General features: G+C 44.2%; 1 protein-coding gene across 3 annotated transcripts in view; it reads left to right on the top strand.

The window, feature by feature from the left end:
* Positions 1–2899: 2899 nt before the first annotated feature.
* Positions 2900–22527, top strand: part of LOC8041322 (sodium-coupled monocarboxylate transporter 2) — a 58806-nt gene continuing 39178 nt past the window's right edge. Inside the window, exon 1 of one of the 3 annotated variants that reach the window (XM_040216385.3) lies at positions 2900–3000. The gene's annotated coding sequence lies outside the window, so the exon portion shown is untranslated. Of the gene's footprint in view, positions 3001–9002; positions 9094–22527 lie in introns of those variants that run through there. The other 2 variants (XM_040216383.1, XM_040216384.1) reach the window with 2 other exon arrangements.

Raw genomic sequence — 22527 nt, 5'->3', positions numbered from 1 at the left:
TGCAAATCACCATTAATAGGATTGTTCTTTCGTTAAGTCTAGGCTGTTTCATGTCACTCGTACTATTTTAACTTTGCTTTGACCCTTTTTGCAAGGCAATTTTACACGCGGAAATCAAATGAGGAGGGAGCCAGGGAGGGGGGGGGGAGGCAAAATTGCTGCGACATCTATAAAGGTTGAAACCTACGCCGATAATATGAGCATTCAGTGTTTATCACAGCCCAAGCAACAATTTTCTCTCAAGCACATAAAAGAGTTATGCAGTGTGTCAGGAGCCGACATGAACGTGAAGATAAGTTTATTTGATTTTAGAAAGAACTCTCATGCAATCCTGCCCGCTTAAGCGTAGGTACACTTGTATGCGGGACATGGCAGTACAAACATTTTCATCGTGTAGACATAAATAATAGCAAAATGTAAGTAAAACATGAAAGAAACACTCAAAATAATAGGTTAAACAGCGAAATTTACCCCCAAGTAGAAACCTCACCTGTCAAATAACACCCAGTGCGCCAATGACAATCAATGAATGGTTGCAAAAAAAACATTGTGAACTTAAACACATTATGACAAGAATCCACTCGTATTTAATAAGAAACACTCGATAGAAAACACTAAGCTTTTACGCAATACCTCATTGTTCAGCCTTTCAGTTCGACAAAAAACCCCACTCTTATTTAATTATACATCTGCCTCTTAGATAGGCCCAAGACGCCTTTAGGCAAGCTAATCAATATTGCAGGAACATAATAGTTTCTCTGTTTTTTCCCGTAGTTTGTATATATGTTTGGAATTGCATAGTGTTTTTATCCTGTTGGGTATTTCTTTGAATTCTTTCGAAAAATATTGGCTGGTTAAAACGACAAATTTAAAAATATTTTCAAACGAAAATAATCCGACTGCATTCTTCCTTTCCTTAGATTCCTTTAATTCATGTCTTGGCCCATCTAGTATATTGCTAACACATCTATTAATGATACTATCAATTTTGTGTGGCTTGTATATAGGATATGTTTAATATATAGTAATTCCGTAACGTATCACAGATTCCCCCAAAGATAGGTACAGCTCACGCCTCAGATTGGCGTCACATCCACTTTTAAGTCTATATAAATATGTAGAAACAACGCGAAGTTTTTGTATGACATGATCAATGTGATTACTCCATAAAACGTGTTCGTCGAAATGTAAACCAAGGTAGGGTGTTGTTTTAACAGTATCCATTTTTTCGCAGTCGCACTGATCACAATGTTGATCATGAAGGTATACCGGATCATCAAACGGAACTTGTTTATGAGGGCTTCGGAAACACATGAGTTCAGTGCTGTTGCGATTGACAAAAGTACAATTGTTTGCGAACCAGCTCATTAATTGTACTATATCGCTTTAAAATATAGGAGCAGCGAGATTTTATCGTTCGTGTGGTAATATTAATGCAGTATCATCTGCGTATTGAAGTTAATTTGATTTGAGCTTCAGGTGACCTATGTCATTCATATATATGTCAAAGAGTAAAGGACCCAGTGTAGATCTTTGTGGAACACAAAACTTCATTTTAATTTGAACACTTGTTTGACCATTGAGCTTCACCATTCGAAATCTGTTAGTAAGGTACCTTTTGAAAACGGCATGAAATGGCCCCCTAAAACCAATTCTGAACAGCTTTGCTAACATGACTGAATAATTTATAGTATCAAACTCTCGGGATAGGTCAAGAAACAGTTCGATAGCGATTTGAATATTGTCTAAAACCTAATAAATGCTATCCGAATTTTTTTTTTTTTTTAGGGGGTTGTGGAGATATTTATACAGCGAGTCGTTGGTCAGCCATTTTAAAGTTGCGACGAGTCACTCGCTGTAGATGAGCAATTTAGCCAGTGCAGTACAACCGCTAGCCTGGGGTCTTTAACGTGCACCACGCAGTAGTGATACACGACCGCACGCCGGTACGATGCTCATCCAGATCGAAACGGGCAGGGGTGGGGCTCGAACACAGGATCCCTGGGCTCTGCAGCGCGAGCTTTCGCTCCACGCGCGTCGAGCTGGGTGTGCGCTTCAGCCCACTCGACCACCGATCCCCCGAAAACTTTTTTTCATTGGCAAAGTTGTGTTTTTTGTTTTCGAAACCCATATTGTGTGTTGAAGTATTACAGAAATAATCAAGTTTGCTTCTGAGGCGTCAAGGATTCCTTTTGAAAGTAGTTTTGTGAAAGAGATAAAAAATCGTTCTATGCGTCCTTAATTTATGGCGTTGACACCAAAAGCGATGAGTGTTGTCTGAAGTCTGAGTTGCTTACAGCAGAGTGGCTGCCTTCCCCGCTTGCAATTGGTAATGCTGCAACAAACCAAGGAGTGCTTTAATCTATAGGTGCCAGATTAAGTGCTCTTGGCTCCACACGGTTGTAATCTGTCTACTGAAAACCTATTCAATATGTTATTCGAGACCGTAGAACATCCTTTGCTAGTATACCGCAGAACTTCTATACAGCCATTTTTGAAAATTGGCACAAGAATATTCGTACCATATGCTGTATGAATAAGAAGGGCACCTTTACTATGGTATGTCTCAATGGTCGAACTATTTGGGATCAAACCACCGAAAATATAGAGTGAAATAGACTTCCATTATGTGTAGCCTATATTCTATATGCTTGGCCGACAAAACATTCAGGCTCGGGTATCACAGGTAAAAGGTTATTGAAACTCACATACAATCAGTTATAACCGCTGCTCAAGCCTTGCTGTCGATTATTATCTCCCCTCTTCACCAGAATCTGATAGACTTGGCAGCCTAAGAGGAAATGAACGCTTTATCGAGCAAAGGAGCGACCTGCACTTGATTACGACAGATTGCCTGAAAGCTAACACCCTCTTATCAATGACCGTAGCGCTCAACCAAGATTTTTCGGAGTACCACTCATTCACGGATCGTTGCCTGTAAAGTAGGGTTGTATGTCACAACATATCACCTGAACAAAGACGTCGATACTGACTGAAAAGGTGAGTAGTTCAATTGTATGCGCGAAAAATAGTTTGGATCAACAGACTAGTCACTCAGGGTGTATGTTATATCTAAGCAGTGTAACTTCTAGTCACCTGAACCTCCAAGGTAAATGACTGACTTTTTCTAACTTTGTCGTTCGCACTTGATGCTCTTTAAAAGTCGTGCTCATCCCTGGTTATTCATACAAACTACATCAAAGTTAGTTGGTTCAGCTACTTATGATGAAATCAATAAATTGATAAATATCCTCCTGTTGTGATTGTTATAGACATCATGCTCCGAGAACTGAGGGAGATAAGGAGACGAGAGCGTTCGGGGACTGCGGAACGCCGAGCTTTGGTTGGAATGATTCGCCGAACGCCTTTGAATGCGAGAGCCATAAGCCTGACCAGTGGCGTGACTTGATGGGAGGGGGAGGCGGAGGGGGGGGGGGGGGGAGACCGTTTTGGATACACCAGGGCAGTGAAAAGGAGGGGGGGTCGGGATGGGTCGCGAGAGTTGGGGGGGGGGGGGGGGAGGGCTGAGGGGGGTGTTACCGCGGGCAACCCCCCAAGGTGCCTCTGACCCTAGGAACGCCACTGAAGATAACACCGGCGTTGCGCGTCCTGACGCGTTCGACGAGCGCAGTCAAGTCAAGGACTCCCTCTATTTCCATTCCACTCGTCGAACAAAGTCAAATGCGAAATCCAAACGCCAGATGCCAGAGTTCCACTACAGTGGCTTAAAGGGGTAGTGTAACGAACAAAACTGGAGAAGCGGCATAGCGTTGGAAGACGGCCGGGGGTGGCGCTGGCGCTTGCAGCACCGTCATTCCGGCTATGGCTCCGGCTTGGCCGCTTCGCTAGCTTGGCTTTGGTCAGCTCCGGCCGATCGCAGACTCAGTTGTCGACTACACTGTCGTCTGCTAGTTTCACATTTTTACTCACCTTCGAACAAAAACCATGTTCTTGGAAGTTCACTGGAAATAAATAATTGTTTTTGAGGTATTTATATTAGTTATGAAGCATGTTAGAATGCCTCTATCTACCGGCCGATAAAGGCACCCTAACGGAGCTGCAGATCGAAGCGCCACCTACACCGTCTTCCAAGGAGCGGCCGTTCCCGATACATGGTGGAGGCTACGCGATAACTACACTACCCCCTTAAAGCCACTGTAGTTCCACATTCTAACGCGCTCGACGAGTGCGGTGGAGAAAAAGGCTGCCCAGCTTTAGGCCCACTCACTAATGCTTCCCACCAGATCTCAGGGTTCTGACGTCCGCGCTCGCTTTCCTCTCCTCCTCTACATCAGTTTCTCGGCGAATAATTATTTTATCGTGTATTGGTTTGGTTTTCTAGCGCCTTTGAATCATCTTTTTCGAAGTTGTTTTATGAAGAGGGGAACCTTTTTATGGAACGGACGATGCTTAATATATTGTGTTCAAAACCATTCTCTATAGTATTCGCGGTATTTCAGCCATTTAACCAACGCTTTCGTCCCCTTCTTCATTCTCTCGTTTTTCTACCACGTATTTTTAAAATGAAGTTGAAGTTAGTTGCACTGGTTGAGGCAGCTAAAATAGACTTCACCGGCCTCAAAATGTTTCGCCCTTTATTTTTTATTATTTTTTGGAACACACGCTATTAAGCATCATTGGTGCTGTCAAGATTATCCTTTTGATCCGTATGACTCGCGAGACCGTTTTCTTAACAGGGGCTTTATTAATCTTAAATGTGCAAGCTGGCTCTGAAACATAAATTGCAGTGTTTTCGTATCACCCCCCTCCCCCGACCCCCTATATAAAAATATATTATATATTGCCCAACGCTCAGTCTTCGTCTCAATCAGGCACTTTAGGTTCGAAACAAATGCCGATGTTTCAGATTGTCGTAATTTGATGCAAAATTTTGGGTAACTTTTTTTTTCAATTTTTAATGAACAATAACGGCTGGCGAAGTCCTTCAATTCTTGAAGATGAGAGGCGTCGGAAAATAGGAACGAACCTGATTTCTTTTTATCGGTGAGGAAATGAGAAATGTTTGAAAGTCCTTTAGAGCTTTTCAAACCAGATAACATAAAGCTCTGACACTTGGTCATCTGGTCCGGCCCCCTAGCGCTGCATTAAAGCGGAGAGATCGTTTGATGATTTGTTGTTCGTTTGAACGGTGAAAAGAAGCACTCCATTTTTAGGACATACCGTAGCTGAAGATACTTTTTTTTAGACGTTAGGTTGTTTCTTTAAGCTTGTACCTTTACTGGATAGCTTTATCTGAGGTCGCTTTTTAGAATTGATTGCAATGCGTACTTTTTTTTTCATAAAGTCCATGTAATCTCCAACTATAGAGCTCTCAACATAATTTACGAATTACCTTTTTTTAATATGCCTTTAACTATAAAACATTTTAATTAAGTTTATTTCTGGATGTCTTTATAATTTTATACGTTGTGAAAATTAATTATAGTAATATCCCGAGAAATAGCCCACTCACAAGGGAGAAAAAATTGGGTCAGAATAAGGAGTAGGCTAGCTTCCGGTAAGCGCTAATAAAGAAAAATTCGATTTTTTATTTTGTGATTTGCAACACTTCTTAACATTGAGGTGCGATGGAGCATAGACCTCCTTGTCAGGATGTTTCCTTATCTCCCGTCGTAGTTAACGAGCCGCATCTCGGGAAACGTCACCCTTGGCCAGGGCACTGCAATTGCAAGGAGTAACCTATCTTCCAGAATTAAAAAAAAAAAAGAAAATTATATCAAAAATAGGAATGCGTTATCTTTCGGCGTTCGGGGCATCTTTCAGGATATTACGGTATACATTTTGTTCATGTCTGTGCGAGGATTTTTTGTACTGAAATATTGCTGCGATTTGAAAAATCGAGTTTTCTGGTTTCAGTTTAAGAAAATCGATATTTGAGGAGGTTGTCTGTGTAACTACAGTCAAGTGACCATCAGCCGATAAATTTTATGGAGTTTGCTTATTCGTTAGTGTTTTTGCTATTTTAAATACTCAGTAAAGAGCATCAGAGGATTCCAATGTGCATCCTCAACCATAATTTTAACAGTTTATTGAAATTAATCGACCTTTGCCATTTTTATCTATACTGCTCTACTGTATATGAATTTGCATTTGTCATAAACGAAGGTTCTGACAGATGTTATCCAGATTGGCAAACGTATGGTCGTAAAAGCTGTATACTAAGAACTTCAATTTCAAATTATAATAATAATCATAATAATAATATTATTCATATCTTGATTTCAAACAAAGCTTAATACAATCAAAACAGCCCCGACGAAGTCTGTAACAGACTTGTATGACTTGGCCCGGCAACATCGGCTAGAGGGACAATAACTAGTTGAAGAAAAGTTGAAGAAAAATGCAATAATACCAAAACCGAAAAATCCAGGTATACAAAAACAAGACATAATTCATAGTAACATTTGCACAGTATTAACACAGATATCCCACTCAGAAACAAAAGAAAAAACAAGCCAGACACACTCGGTACATGAAAGAACATCAGGAAAGGAGCGCACATCAAAACCTATTAAAAAAAAAAAAACTGACATTCGTTATAGCAGCCCTACAGCCTCTTTTAATTTTCTTTTGGAAGTCACGGAAAATATCTATTCCGGTAAATAATTAAAAATATCGGGAACATACACACAGCGTCTGGCCGTACCGTATTGCGTTGAACACCAAGGCACTGTAAAACGTAGGCCTTTTCTTCACAATCATGGAGAAACATGCTCAATTTTATATTCACGATTCCAGAAATGCCGTGTCACCACCGTCTGCTCAAATAAAGGACGAAAAGAAGGAAGGCCAACGTGACGAAAAATATCTGATACACTTAAAAGGGAAGAATTGTACGCAATACGTTTTTAATGCGTTCTTCAGTATAACTGTAAACACGGCTCTGCCAATGCTGTGAAACGTAAGCGAAGACAGTTATACAATATCTGAGTATGCTGTAAGGGAGAGCCTGAGCTACTGTTTTCTTTATCTCAACTTTAACAATACTTTTGAGATTAAAAAATAAAACGGGCTGCGCTACGCAAGCTACTGCACACCTAAGGTAAGTGACTTTGCCATGACATGTCACTGTAAGAAAAACACTGATATGTTTAATATACTTTACATATTCAACCGTAGAGCAGTTACACGGAGAACAGTCGTGACTATGAAAAAAAGAGGGATGCCAATCACTCTGGTTTTAAAGGATTTCTGAAACAAATCAGCTTTGTCTTTTGCACATTTACGGAAATGCCATTTTGAGATTACCGCCACATTTGTTCGGTTACATTACGTGGTAGGTTGTTCATTGCCTTTTCGTAGCGCAGGTATTTTTTAAAGCAGAGCCGTATCATCTGAGTATTGGAACACAGTACAGTTGTTAGCGTTTAAGCGAAATCATTTATAAAAATGTTAATTAAGAAGCAAAGGAGATAAAAATGAGCCACGGGGACACCGGCCTTCATTTGAAATTTACTGCTACATTAAATTTTATCGCCTAATACTACAATTAGCGATCAATTGGAGAGGTAATTTTTAAGAATCTAGGAAAAAGGCCCACGAAAATCGACCGCATCCAACTTTTGTAATAAAATATGATGGTTAACAGTTTCGAAAGTTTTTGCGATACCTAAGGAAATAGCACAGCTATACACATTTTGTACGAACGCGCCATGGCACATATCTGAAGATTCTACCAAAAGAGGTATGGTACCTCGTCCTGTAATGAAGCCGAACTGTCGGCTAAACAAAATATCACATTTTTCCAGTGATGACGTCTTCCCTTCGAGAAGAAAATTTTCCAATATCTGCGACAGTATTGGCAATATTGTATTGCCCTGTAATTTTCCATCTTGTTATTTTTCCTACCTCAAAAAGTGACTTGACCATAGCGGTCTTTAAATTTTCTGGAATGGCCGATTTCTCCAAGAAGCCGTTTAGCACAAAGAGTAAAATACCAGCAAGAGTATTGAAATTCCTTCGGAGCGTAAATGCCGACAATCCGTCGATGCCAGGTGGCTTATTATGTCGAAAACAAAATATTATTCTTGCAAGTTCACATTTGGCTAGAGTAAGCAAAAACGCTGATGATGTTAATGTTTCTGTAAACGTGCACCCGCCATAGGCAACCTGCAATGCATTTTGGTTCGGCGCTATCGAGCGACTGAAGCAAGAAATATTTGGTATTCCTGGCAGTGGCCGCTGCATTATTCAAACTTGAGCTTTCACTCTGGTGGCGCCGCTTAGCCTAGTGTCTAAAGCAAGAAATACTGGGTATCCCAGGAATCCGTGATCGCGTAACATGCCAGTGCAGCGAAAGCTAGGGCCCTGGCGGGCCAATGGGAACGTGACTGCGTATGAAGGGAGCGCGCCTTTGCTCCGGAGAAGTATCAGGCTTTTCGCTGCGTCATGCTCCAATATGTGTGCGTTGCGCTCATATACGTCGCGCATTTCGAAGCCGTCGGCATGCAGTGTGGTGCTTATCGTTCACTTTTTGCCAAGTTACGACGCGACGGAGTTTAACCGTCGGCCCTCACTCTGCTGGCGCCACCCGGCTGTTGCCGTATGGCTATACACTCTAAAAAAAGTTCGTGCGTGCACTTTCACTCACAACACTCGGAGAGCCAATCACCGCAACTCACGGAGGCAGCTCAGCGAATGAAAAGGCCGAGACAAATGTTTAGATTAGAGAGCGCACTCTGAGTTGTGACATTAAGCAATGCAAAACGTCACGCTCGCATTGCTTAATGTCACAACTCAGACGACGTTTTTTGGTCGAAACATATGTTTCGGCATTTTCATTCGCTGAGCCGCCTCCGTGAGTTGCGGTGATTGGCTCTCCAAGTGTTGTGCGGAAAAGCAGACGCACGGGCTTTTTTTAGAGTGTATTGCACCGATGACGAGCTTTCCGAAGCCCGTGCGAAGTAATGATTAACGTTATCGGTCACTGCAGTGGGATTCATAACAAAATTCCACAAGATAGCGAAACAGTTACCTCGTATTCAAAGGTGACTTATCACAGACCATATGTTCGCCGCGTTTCTCCCCGATTCATCGAAGTGTTGTAAAACGTACCGTCGCTTCTTAACACGGGTAAGAGCGGCCACTCTATTTCTTTTAACTCTGTAATCTAAAGCTAAGGACTGGATTTTCGGAGCACGTTTGTGGCGCGTCCACAGCCAGTCTCGATATGCCATGGCGCGAATAACGTTCAAATTTAACCAGTTGTAATTTTTCTACGTTACTTTATATAAACTCGTTGACTGAGATTTTTAACTATCTTTAACTGTTCACAAAACTTTTCGTACACTTTATCAGGAGGATTATATTGAAGAAGCGTTAACCAATCAAAACCAGTGATTAGGTCATCTAACTTGCGATGATTGATTATCACAGCCTGGATTTTATTGGTTTTTCTCTCACTGTATGAAGGTCGTAAAACAAAAAGGAATGACGTGGTTGAAAAACGACAGGCCATAAAATAGTTATCCGCTAATCGTTGAGTGATAACGCAGAAGCTCAAAGAACTATTAGGTGCACGCGCTGAATACGATTTTACCACCTGGTTATTTACCAACTCTTCCCGAGTAGGAGCATGTATTGTACATAGCAATCTATATGGAGATAGAACCGACAAGTAATCCGACACGGCTAGACTTTACTAGCACATAAGGTGTTTATGTTCATGTTTCCTACCAGACGAATCTGATCTGTCGACCCGGACAGCTGCAACATGTCATCAAGTTCGAATATAAAACGTTAAACACTATTGGAAGCCGGGCGATAACAAGTAAACACAACGAAGACAAAATTGCCAAGACTCACTTTAATGGCTAGGCCTTCTGCGTGCGCAAGTGCAATGTCGAGAGTTGACACGGCATAAATATATTTTACAAAAATAGCTATGCCCCCGCCCTACTTAGTGGTCGCGTTGCAAAATATGAAAAATAACTTAGCAAAGTAAACATATCTGGATGTTCGTCTGTAACATTTTTTCCGTGACAACAAAAATATGAATAAAACCTGCCAATGATTCAGCCAAAATTTTGAAATCTTCCCACTACTTCCAAGGCTTAAGTTCTTACGTTTGTATTTAACAATGAAAAGTCATGCTTTGTATTTCGACGAAAGTTATCTTTAAAAAAAAGGCAGGAAATTCTGAAACGTTTGGAGTCGAGCTATTCATAGAATCTCATCGATAACTGTTCGCCTGCTGGCTCGAATTAGATTTGTGTTTTCTGCTTTTTTACATATATTTTGCCTCCCTTGGACCACATGAACTTATATCTCTTTCCTTTAGTGTAGTCCTTGCCTGCCAGAGCAGTTCTGGGTTTAGTTTCGAAAGGTTATCGTTAAAGAACAGCTTCGGTAGGGCTCCCCCGATTCGTGGAGCCGCTGAACCTTCCGCGCGGGTTGGATCAGTTTTCTTTAGCGGCGACCGATGAAAAACGCACAAGGACTGTCAGAATTGCTTCCGGTTTGCCTGGAAGGCGATGAGCCGCCAGAACGTTGGTGATCGAAAAGTTTGGCAACTCAAGCCGCGAGGCAAGTTGAGTTAGCCTCTCCCACAAGTTTTCATTTTGTTTGTAGGGCAAGCCCCCAATTTTCAGGTTGGAATTTCTACTGTACATTTCTATGTCATTGTGCTCATCTCGCAATTGCTTCAGCTGGTTCGCCTGCGCCTGAACAGTTGGTTGCAAGCTGTTCATCTCAGCTTCAGGTGTAGTGTCCCGCTCTCGGACACTTTTCACCGCAACATTAAGCTGCTGAACCGACCTAGAGAGCTTCGTGAACTCCTCTTTCAAAAAGAGCAGAGAGTCAACTTTCGCATGCAGCGCTAACGAAAATTCCACGTCTTTTTTTTTTTGTCTTTCTGATATCCCGGAGAAGCAATGACTCAGAGCGCAAGTTTTCTGCCTCCTCATTCTGTACTGGCTGGGAATCAGCACCGCGACGTTTTTTGTTTGTTCGGCAGGTCTTGCAAACACACACGTCTTTATTGTCTTGATCCATAGTCGTAAAGGTTTTCGAGGCAATACCCGAGCATGTTTGCCCTAGGTGATAGGCGTGTTTACAGTTTGCACAAGACATAGATCGACCATCGGCGGAAAGGGGATTATGACACGCGATGCAGAAGCACAAGTCAACAAGGTGACCGGAGGACAATTCGAAGACGGGATGTGTCCTGGCGCTTGACCAAGTCTACCGCGAAACAGGTCACAGATCACAGCACGAGTAGCGTCAATAGGCGAAGACAGCAGCACTCACCAAGTGATCTACGTAAGGTGGTACGACTGATCCCAGCTCGCCGTCGAACAGTCCTTCGATGTTGCCTGACGCGTTCCCGACGAACACGGTAGAGAGTCGGGTGGAAAAGTGTAGCCTGGCGTTGCGGAGCACACTCGGACGAAGCTCGACGCGCTTGTTGTAGCCCCGAAGAAGATTGCGGGAACAGCTTAGTGTGCGGGCTCGCCGTTTCCGATGTTACTTGGTCCGTTCCTCGACGGTGACTGCCAGTGACTGCCGGCGAAGGCGAAGGCGAAGAAGGCGAAGGCGAAGAAGAAGAAGAAGAAAAAGAAGAGGAAGAAAAAGAAGAAGGAGAAGGAGAAGAACGGGGACTCGCGAGGTCGATTTCTTCCTGCCGATAATCCCCCATTTTGCGCTTAGCTTAGCTTATCAGGGCTCAAGGTGCAGTAACAAAAAGAATCCCTCCGCCTTCAAGTTAAGAAGTCGGAGAGGGGGAAATGGGAAGGGTGGCAAAGAGGATTTTCTACCTTGTTGAAAAATATTTTGCAGGTTTTTCTTTAAGTTCCAACCCTACCAACACTACAAGCCTATGGGTGTTTCTTGTAAAGTGGAAGATCATGACATTTCAAGTGTTTGTTTGAGTGTTCTACGTGAAACTAATCCAATGGAACGCGATGAATGCGTCCTGACATAGCGATTATACTCTGTACGTTTGCATGTGTTTTTGTTGCAACTAGCTGTTGTTCCTGGTGGCACAATACGTAAAACAAACTATAAACAGATTCCTTAGGTATACCACTTATTCGTTTTGAAGCTTCATGGGTTTCCGCCCTAGTTATCTTTCAAACTTCAACCAGCGCCCTTCTATTTAGGAACAAAAAAAACATAACAAATATATTACAAAATTTTTTGTACATGTGTTGTATTAGTTAAACATATAAAATGGCGCAAAAAAAAAAACGTCAGGGGCATGATGTAAAGAGGACAAGCGCCAACTTTCAACTATTTTAACTCAGAAGAAAAGCAAAGCATTTACACATACACATAGCAGCAACACATAGAGCTATCAAGACGGTATCTGATCACGCAAAAACTGACATTCATTTCGACGAAGCGCAATGGAACAATTGACGTGTCAGATACGCTTGTCCTGTTTACTTCGTGGCCCTCTCTTTTTTTTCGCCCTATATTATATGTTTAACTAAGATGAACGAACTAGCCCAGCAACGTACCTTACTAGATTTGTTTTACTTTTTTCAACAAAAAATGACATCGTCCACATGCATTGTAATTATACATAAATTAAATCACTCCTTATTGGCATCATGTACAGATGGCATTTTCAATCGCCCATTTTTTCGACGAGGTCTTATTGATTCATGAGAGTAGACGCTTCGAGCGACCTGCTTGGCGGTGGCTTCTCTGATGACACGTCCACCTGTTAGGTTCTCCGAGCAATCTCTTTTGTTTACTCAAACGTCGGCAGCACGCCTCTCATACTTTTGCTTGTCCGAAAGAATCGATTCTCGTAGAGTGGCAAACATATCCTGGACCATGTATTAGTTAAAAACAAAAAAAAAAAATACTATTTACACAAGCCAGCGTGCGGACAAAAAATTCAATATGAACAACTGTGACTCCTGTTCTATGGGCGCGTTCGGTGTCAATGTCCTGATAACGTGAAGCGCGTGCCGTGGATGCATGGCTCGCGATAAGAGCGGCCTTTAGGGCAGTCTGTTCGCTTAACAGGAAGTCTGAACAATAGTGTTTTTTTGGGGGGGGTTTTCCCGCTGTCACCGGGATTGTCTTTTATCTTCACGTGGTCGCAGAGTGGCAATCGGTTATCATTGGACTCGGTGCGTTTAATTTGACCCTTTGACGGTCGGCGCTGTACGTACACGACGGTGATTACATATTGCCACGCTCGTCAGCGAGCGACCGCGCGCGTGGCCGAGTGGTTACCGTGCTTGACTGTCGTGCAGAAAGTCTGGGTTCGATTCCAGTCAGTGGAATGCTCTTTTATTTGTTCTCTCATTGCGTTCTCGTGAGTTCGAGAACATTCTCGTCAGATCGAGTTCTGAATGTTCCAGTCGCCGAACAATCTAGGCCGATTGTTCCAGAACCCAACGCGCGTACATAATACTCCGCGTGCTGATCTGCAGTCAGTTTTCGCCCAGCGTTCGACTCTGCTGCTACGCCGATTTCGACGCCCGCGACGCTCCGTTATTATCTTTTGTACCCTTTTGTTTTTTGGCACAAGTTCGCCATATTAAACGTTTATTTCTTTCTGTTTATTTATTGTTTATTGGCCACCACCCGTGACAATATCTGAAAAGGACCGTTCAAACGCGAAACTTCGCGCAGCGCGGGAGGTGTCATTATTAGTTGTCTGGCGAACTATAGGCAACTTGCAATGCGGTTTGATTTGGCGCTATCTAGCGGCGTATGCAAGGAATATTGCGTATGCCTGGGAGTGGCGCCTGCATTGTTTAAACGTGAGCTATTACTCCGGTGGCGCCGGTTAGCCCACTGTCTGAAGCAAGAAATACTGGGTAGGCCAGGAAGTCGTGATCGCAAAACATGCTAGTACGGCGGAAGCTACGGCAGCAACGGGCCAATCGGAACGTAGTTACATATCACCGGAGTGCGCTTTTACTGCGAAGAAGTATCAAGCTTTTCGTTGCGCCATACTCCAGTATGTGTGCGTTGCGCTCGCATACGTAGCAGATGTCGAAGCCGTCGGCACGCAATGTGGGCTTATCGTTCACCCTTTGCCAATTTACAACGAGATAGGGTATAACCGTGGGCTCCCACTCTGCTGGCGCAAACTGGCTGATGCCGGCTGGCTATAGACGTTATATTTGGATGGTGTTTACCGTTGCCAGGCTGTTTATAATGTTTAAATTAGAAGACCCGCGCACGATGCTCACTTCGCATACTGGCCGCTCTGGCTGAAGTGACAATGGGAACACGGTCTCTTCCGAGTCAGGCTTTCATCGTTTTTCGGAATTAAATTCAGAGGATGAACGCCCATCATACGAAGAACAAGCTCTGTAAAAGTAAACCTCCGGGTTAGGAATCAGAAGCCGCTGTAATGTCGCGGAAGCGAACGCGCCAAAATAAAATCGAATGAAAGAATGGTGTTAACTTTTCACCTTCATTGAATATATTCACTTAATGCTTCTCAACCTGAAGAGCTTGCAATCACTGTATGTGCTCCTGTAATATAGTTAAGAAAAAAAAAAAAAACTATGTCCTTGACCTTTTCTTTGCACGAGCCCTTTGCGAACAAAATCCGTCCACTGGTTAACATACTTTGAATAAAAAAGTCCCGATCATCAAAACTGCTTTTTTGGTTGGAACATTTCTTATCTAAGATCAAAAGTTTCAATTTTACGGTCTGCGAATTCACTTTTACAAATTAAAAACCAGATAAGGGGAAATAAGGCGCTTACTTTCGGCGCGTAGCATGAAAAAATAAGGCCTTGGGGTCCCTTAGTTATTTTTTTGTTTGTTTGATGGTGCAGCAAATGAGCAGCAGGCGGCTCGCTGACCTCGAAAAACTGTGTCTATTGTATTCACGTCTTAAAGCCCTGTGTCTACGCGAAAAACCGCGCAATTTTTAACAAGGTGTTGGCATTACCTTGTTCTCTAATGCCGGCTTGGTAAGCAGATGAATGGACAGTTTATTGTATTTCTTTCCCCAGAAATAGGTATGTACGGGCAAATATTGCTATGGAATATTCGTACCAATTTTATTGAGTAGAAAGACGGCGAGCGCTAAAAACAGATATAATTTTTTCTTAAATTTATTTTACAATACTGCAGGCCAGTTTTCTGGCCCAAGCAGGAGGGGCAAAAAATACAACATATGGGTGCACATGAAAAAATGACAAAAATAATAATACAAAAGAAGACGAGACCACTGCTGCGAATGCATTATCGAATTAAGTACCGTTCTAATGCCTGAATGAAATTGGCTGACTGAATAATGGTTTCTGGTAGCAAGTTCCAGTCCGAAATAGTGCCAGGAAAAAAACTATGCTCAAAGGCATTTGTTTTTACGAAGATGGGCTGTAGTGCGTGATCCTTAGTGTGTGTGGTTTTTCTTAAACTTAATTGATTGAGATATGGGAGTGTATTTAAGCTTACTTTGGATGTCAGGATGTTGTAAAGAAATAAAATACAGCTCATTTTCCGACGTGTATCGAGAGGTGGTATTTGGTTATCCCTCATAAGTTAAGTGAGCGTGTCCAATCTATTGTACTTACTAAATATAAACCTAACTGCCTTTCTTTGTACAAGTTCAACCTGGCGGATATCTTTTTTTATTGTTGGGATCCCAAATGACTGATGCATATTCGAGTTTTGACGTGATGAACGTATGGCATGCGAGGAGCTTAACACTACTGGGGACGTGTTTGAGCTTTCGCCTCAGAAAACACAGTTTAGCGAAAGCTTTAGAGCAAATATTTCAGATGTGTGTAGACCAAATTAAGCGATTAGTAAGGGTAACACCTAAATATTTATAGCTAGTGAGCTCAGGAATGGCAATGTTGTGAAGGTGATACTCAAATGAGCTTATGTTTCTTTTTGTTTTTGTTTTTTGTAATTTTTAGGAGCACAGTTTTTTTCAATATTCAAATGCGTACCCCAACCTTCACACCAGTGCTCTATTTCGATAATATATTCTTGAAGTGGAAGACGGTCGTCAGCAGTGTTGATGTCTTTAATAACAATACAGTCATCCGCAAACAATGTCATGGAAACAGACGGAGAAACCACTTTGGTTAGATCATTTATGTAAATAAGAAATAGTAATGGTTCCAACGCACTTCCTTGGGGCACGCCGGAAGTGGCAGATAGAACATTTGAAACATGGCCGTTAACATCAACGAATTGGGATCTATTTCTGAAGTAGGCACTTATCCAAAGAATAGTGTAAGAGGGAAGTCCTATGCGTTCGCGCTTATAAAGCAGTTTCGCATGCGACAGCTTATCAAATGCCTAACAAAAGTCTAAAGAAAAGAACATCGAATTGCCCTGAATCATCGAGTATCGCGAGAAATTCATGAACAGACGTAACGAGTTGCGTGACGGTCGACATTCCCTTCCTGAATCCATGCTGCTTAGGCGATCAGATGCCCTTTTCAGATAAGAAGCTTTTAATATAACCGGCCACGGCGTGTTCCAGTAACTTGCAGCAACTACAAGTAATTGATATAGGCCTATAATTAGACATCAATAACATATTCTCTTTCTTGTGAATCGGTACAACCCGAGCTCTATTCCAGTCATCTGGCACTACTCCGGTAAGTCAGGAAACTTGAAGAATCTTAGCCGAAAATTCAGCTAATTGCAGTGCACAACGTTTTAGAGAGGCATTGGGCATACCAGAACTCTTTTTTACTTTCAGTTTATGCAACATTGACAAGATACCATAATATGTTCATATCATTCATCAAAATGACGTCTTATGCGAAACGATCACAAAGTAGTTTGTTAAAGCCGTCTTGCGTGTCATCGCATTACCCAACGTAGTCCGTTTCATACAAAGTCCGAGCGCAGAGAAAACGGGGATCTCAGAAGCGCCTTAAAGCAACGCTAAAAGCTCATCTTCACAACGCCCGTCGGTGCCTTCGCTACGATCTTCTAAACCAAGCGCGCACAGAAAGAAAAAAAAAGCAGCGCCGGATTGTTGCGCATTCACTGCACCTGATAGATACAAAGCGCACAAAAACAACGAGCGCCACGATAAAGCACTTTTTGCGCTGCTGGTTAGGCTTCATCTAAGAACGTTTAAATAAGGCAGGGGAAGCATGGCGTCATGCTTCGTCGCCTGCCAGTGCGAGTGTCAATAGCTAGGCCAACCTAGGCGACAGAAACCCACAACGAGTTACTACTACTATTCTGGCGTCATGTCTTGAGACGCCGGAAACAGAACTCAGTCCCAGGCAGCCTTGCGCACCGGCGCCTTTGACGGGCTATATGCGAACGTTACTAGATTACTTCAGTTGTGGCAGAGCCAGGCGTGCACCAGATGCAGGAAGAGGGCTTGACATGCTCTCTTTGCCAACCAGGAGCCAAAAAAAAAAAAATCCCCTAGCGGTGGTAGCACAAAACAGTTTTAATCGTTTTAATAACCACGTAAGAGTTAAATGTAGTAACCCTTCATGGTTGAAAATAGCCAGAACGTGATGTTTCAATCATAGTGATTCAGAAAGATGTAAGAAACTAGTGTGCCGCTCAACCCTGTTTTGCTGGGACAGAGCGCAATCGCTAGGACGGCAGATTTCCGGCCCTGGGCACTTGTGTAGGGATTATGTCGATTGTTCCGCTAGTCGCACACTTCCACCATGATTTTGAATGACCGTGATTTAAACATCACGTGCACCATATTTTCAATCACTGAGAGTTACTCCGACCCACTTATTGAGTTTTTTTTTCACGACCACCGCCCACCGCGAGGGTATTATTTCCGGCTTCTGGTTGGCCAGATTCGAATTTATGAAGACGTCCTGGAACACGACCTATACCTTCCAATGAATGGCCAAACTCTCTGTATATACGACTCTACGTTGTGCAACTCCCACGGAGGTGGGTACTTCCCCCCCCCCCCCTCACTTCATTTCGCCTCCCACCGTTCGAAGCGCCATCTAGATTTTCGTTTCATAACTGCGCATTCCATAAAGCAGAGCTGAAACGCCATCTAGACTCCGTGCTTCAGAACGTGCCTATTCCATAGACTACCCTGCAGTTACCATAGCAGCCGTCCGTGGCGTTGAACGACGGTAGGCGAACCGTGGTGAGAGAGAGATGGGGGAGGGGGGTCTGTTCGTGCACGCAGCGTCTCTGAACAGTAACGCAACTGAGCAAATCTACTAACGTTGCTCTGATCCAAGCTCCCATCGTCCGCTCGCCACCCTGTGCCCGGTCGACTGCGTTAGGTTATAGGCTACGACTGCTCCGTGCCTGCGGTCTGCTTCGTGTGCTCGCTCTCGCAGCTGGCTTTCGGTACGATCGGCGCATTAAAATACGTTTCGCTACAAACCGGCAATTCTCTTCACAGCGGAGGTAAATCAACACCTGCTGGAAGCAGTGCTCGTACGGCTTTCTCAACCCATCGTGCCATTCTCACCGTTCCTGGGTACGACGCCTATACGCTCGCCCTAGAAAGTCGCGCTATGACGACGCTCTCGGCGCGTTGTCGAGAGCTTCCGCTACATGCACGACTTGCTACTGGTCAGGCAAGTGTTGGGCTCCAAACCTCACCTGTTCGACACCGATTCAGTGGACGTCGCCGTGAAAATACTGGGACAAACAACCGCGTTGCCGCGGCAATGCCATGGCAACGCGAAAGTTTGCCCCATATTTTCATGGCGGCGCCCGTTGATTGAGTTTCCTAAGCACGATGAAAATCAGCCGAGACTGTGGTAAGAGTTGGGGAACTTAGTAAAACAACAACAAAAAAGAACAGGAATAGGATGGTCTCAGTGGGCACCCTGCAGATCTAACTCAGTACCGATACGCGCGCCTCTAGCGTCGGCGTCGCGCGTACTCATCGGGAAGCGACCTTGGCAGTCCCAGCTCCACTGCAGTGGCACGGCGGTGAGTGTTGCAAGGTCGACATGCCTGTTTTGGCTACCATAATGGCGGAAGCGCGGGAGCAGCGGGAGCGGCCGCGGGGCTCTACCGGTCACCCTACGCTGACTTGAAAGTGGCCGCGTAGGGCTCTGTTGTCTGGGCGATCGGTACTGGCTCCTAGCCGACGCAAGGTGCCTACAACCTAGGAAATGAGGAGATATTTCGTGGACACTTGTACTTCCGTTACACTTTGCTCTATGTATGGAGAATCCGGACGGCGCCTCCTGCGTCTTATAACTTCCTTGGCTTCGACAGGTTGTGGCGTCGGTATGCGCTCAAACGTACAGTGAAACGGAGCTTAGAAGCTTTTACCTCTTGGCACAGTTTTCGAGCTGAGGCTCTCCCGGCTGGGCAGAAATGTTTTCGACGTTCACGTCGAAAGCCTTGAGGTGGTTCCACCTAGTCAACACTGCCCATACGTAGTTTCAGCTTAACTCAACGCAGCCGATGCTACGTGGTGAGGGGACCAATCAAGCAGCGCCAAAGGCGCAAGTCAGTGGGCATTTTATACTTGTGAATTGTACGAGCACGAGGATGGTGCAAATTTCACACTACTTAACTTGTCACATCAGCTCGTACCGCTGGCTGCCTTTCGAGTTAAGGGGAAACGAAATATGGCTATAAAAGAGCGTAGGACTGACTGACTTTTCAGCGTCACCCTAAGAAGGCGAAAGCGAGGCATGAATTCGATACAAGTGCCGCGTCAGCGTGCGGCCAGCACTCGGCTACTCTCTGATTCGAGACGAGTCTCAGCCGAACGCTGACGTAACATTCGTGTTGAGTGTGTTCGCCTCCTTTGGAGTGACAGTCGAAACTCAACAGCCTTCTTGACTTGGCGCTGTATTCCTAATTTCAGCAGCTCTGCACCTGGTGCGGATGAGGTTCTAGGCCTGTACCGCGTACTTTGCCGGTTCCGCGGACGTCTCGATATATGTCTGAGTCCGCTAAAGGCTGGGAGGCGTATAGACGCACAGACTAAGAGTGTGAGGCCAAATTCCACTCACTGCGCTCGAGTAAAGTTCTTCGATAGAATCTGGATTTCATGCTTCAAACTAGTTACGTCATTCTTCGAACCGCCCATTGTGTGACGGTGCGAAATTTTAGGAAGCGAATCGCGGCGTGCGTCAACAGACTGAACTGAAAGACATAATATTGTTCCAAAGGAATTAATGTCGTCATGCCTACCGGGCTTCGTCACATGTAAAAAAAAAAAGTATCAGGAAAGTTTACGCTCGAGGGTTTATCCATTTATATCACAACTCAAAATACAACGGCCGTCATGATGTAGCATTTTTAGTGCTGCTTGATTGGTCGGCAAGTTGCACCAGCTTCGCTTTGCATGCCGTGGTTCTTCCCGTCGCGAGATCGCAGCGTCCTACTTGATATTTTTGTTTCTTGGTTGTCAACTCGATTCGCCCGAGTTTCCAATGAACCTTTTCCAAATACCGACGGCACCAGGCGGTGGCTGCACGAACTAAAAATCGAGGAAGTGACCACCTTGCGCTAACAATCGATGATGGGAGCTACGCTACCATTTTCTTTGTTCTCTGATCTGCGGCGAGTGCCCAACGCGACTTTAAAGAGGGGCATCCGTGGCGTCCACCCAAACTTCGTGTTTTTCTTTCCGTCTACTTTCTTTTGTCGTCTAACACAATTATATATATGCTTCAATTACGTCTACTACTTCCTGATCCACAGTCTCCTTTTGAATTTCCTTGATTTTTTGTGCCGACTTCCGCCGCTTGGCATCGGGCGCTCGCGCGTGCGCAGAACACTTCTCGGAAAAGGTCTATTAGAGCGAATCAACTCGTTATGACTCCGCCGTAGCAGGCGCCCTTTAGGCGTAGAAATCAGAACGACGGAACGCGCGTGGGCCACTGCCACAGCTGGTACAGACATGGCGTTCGGAGTGTGACCTGATTCTGGGGAAAACAACTGCTCTCCGAATGTCATGCCAGCTGCACAAGGCGCTCGCATCAAACTCAGAGAGTGGCTTGGATGAATTTGGCCCACGTCAATGCATTGCCGAGAAAGGAAGCACCGTATCTGCCCCTCGAACTGGTTCTGGTGACGTTGGCACTAGCTGAGAGGTTTCCTTCGTCCGCCGCTGTTTGCCGTCCTTACGCACAAAACGTCCAATCTTGTGCTCTTTAAACTTCTCGGAGATCCAGCAATCATCAGTATGGATAACATGGTATTCACACCATGCTGATTATGACTGAACGTCTTGAAAACCATTTACAGCAGAGTTTTGGAGTTACAGCCCTTACAAAATAAACGATATTTGTTATTAAAAGTCGACTGAGCTCAATTTAGAAATTTTTGGGATAATGCTTGATTATACATCGACTGATTATGAACGAATGAGACGTCGCTGTGTTGACTTGTTTTACTTTTTATTTAACTGTGACCGCTGACTAGCAAGTTTGCGGCACTACCCTCATTTTATGGAATTAATCTATTAGAGCGAAGCTTTATATGGCTCCTTGGTCGGGTTTCCTCGTGTCCATCGACAGAACAGTAGTTGACAGAAAGCCATTCCATGAATTTCGAAGTGAACAAAAAGTTGCGTGGTACTCGGAAATTGAATCGGGGGTCTCTGCGTAATAGTTGGGTGCGTTGCCACTCGGCAAAGCCCGCGGCAACGCGCAAGCAGCATAAAACTTGCTGCGCTTTACGCAGGATAAACGTAGAAGAAAAGAAAAGTTCGGACTCCAATCCCTTCAGTAAAAATGGCTGGCCAGCGAAGCTGTGGTATCACCGGCAACGATTGCCCATTGCACTATACCAAACGATCGACGAAAGAAAAGTAAATGCACTGCACCAAAGCTTTTCCAAGTCAACTAATCAATCCGAGTCATTCAACCACCGAGCATGGGTCATGCAGTGATCTAACGTTAGACAAGAATCTCTCTATAGTGAGAAGGGAAAACTTCACCGTGTACCACAGTGATAACAGAGCAGATATCAATGTCCTTTCACGGTAAACGTTTTGGTACAGTGCATTTACTTTTCTTTCGTCAATCCTTTCGTGTAGCGAAGTGGGCCATCGTTGCAGCTGATACCACAGCTTCGTTGGTCATCATCTTCACAGTGTGAATTCAAGCCCCAAGAATATTCTGTTTATATTTTTTTTATTTATATTTCGTTCCAAACAAACTCCTGAACAGTGCTTGAGGCGGAAAGAATTTTCTTGTATCCTCACATGCTTGGCATGACTCACAAACATGTGCAACATCTACCGTGCGACTGGGCGGACGGGCGCAGTGAGCGCAGCTAACACTTCCTCGAACAATCGAAGCCCATGAACTAGCACTTTGACGCCATCACCTTGAGATAAAGACAGATATTGTACACGAACGCTGTGTCATCGTTCGGCTAGGCCTCATGTCCAATCGATGCGTCGGAATACGCTCGGCGTCGAGGACGGGCCCGGTTACGAAGTTTGCGCCATCTTAGCATAATGAGGCTACGTGGATGTATAAGAGCCACTTTTCGGGCATTAAATTTTTTTTTTCTTAATTTGGCGTTGGCGAAGCGCAAGGGCGTAAGAGCCGCGTGCTCTTATCTGCAGAGTCTGCCACACCCGACGGCTCCTGCGCCACCTCGGCCGCAGCTTGAGTAGTGACGTACAAA

Source organism: Ixodes scapularis, unplaced genomic scaffold, assembly GCF_016920785.2.
Source record: "Ixodes scapularis isolate PalLabHiFi unplaced genomic scaffold, ASM1692078v2 PGA_scaffold0__279_contigs__length_252992795, whole genome shotgun sequence".
Lineage (NCBI taxonomy): Eukaryota > Metazoa > Arthropoda > Arachnida > Ixodida > Ixodidae > Ixodes > Ixodes scapularis.
This window is presented reverse-complemented; position numbering and strand designations above follow the sequence as displayed.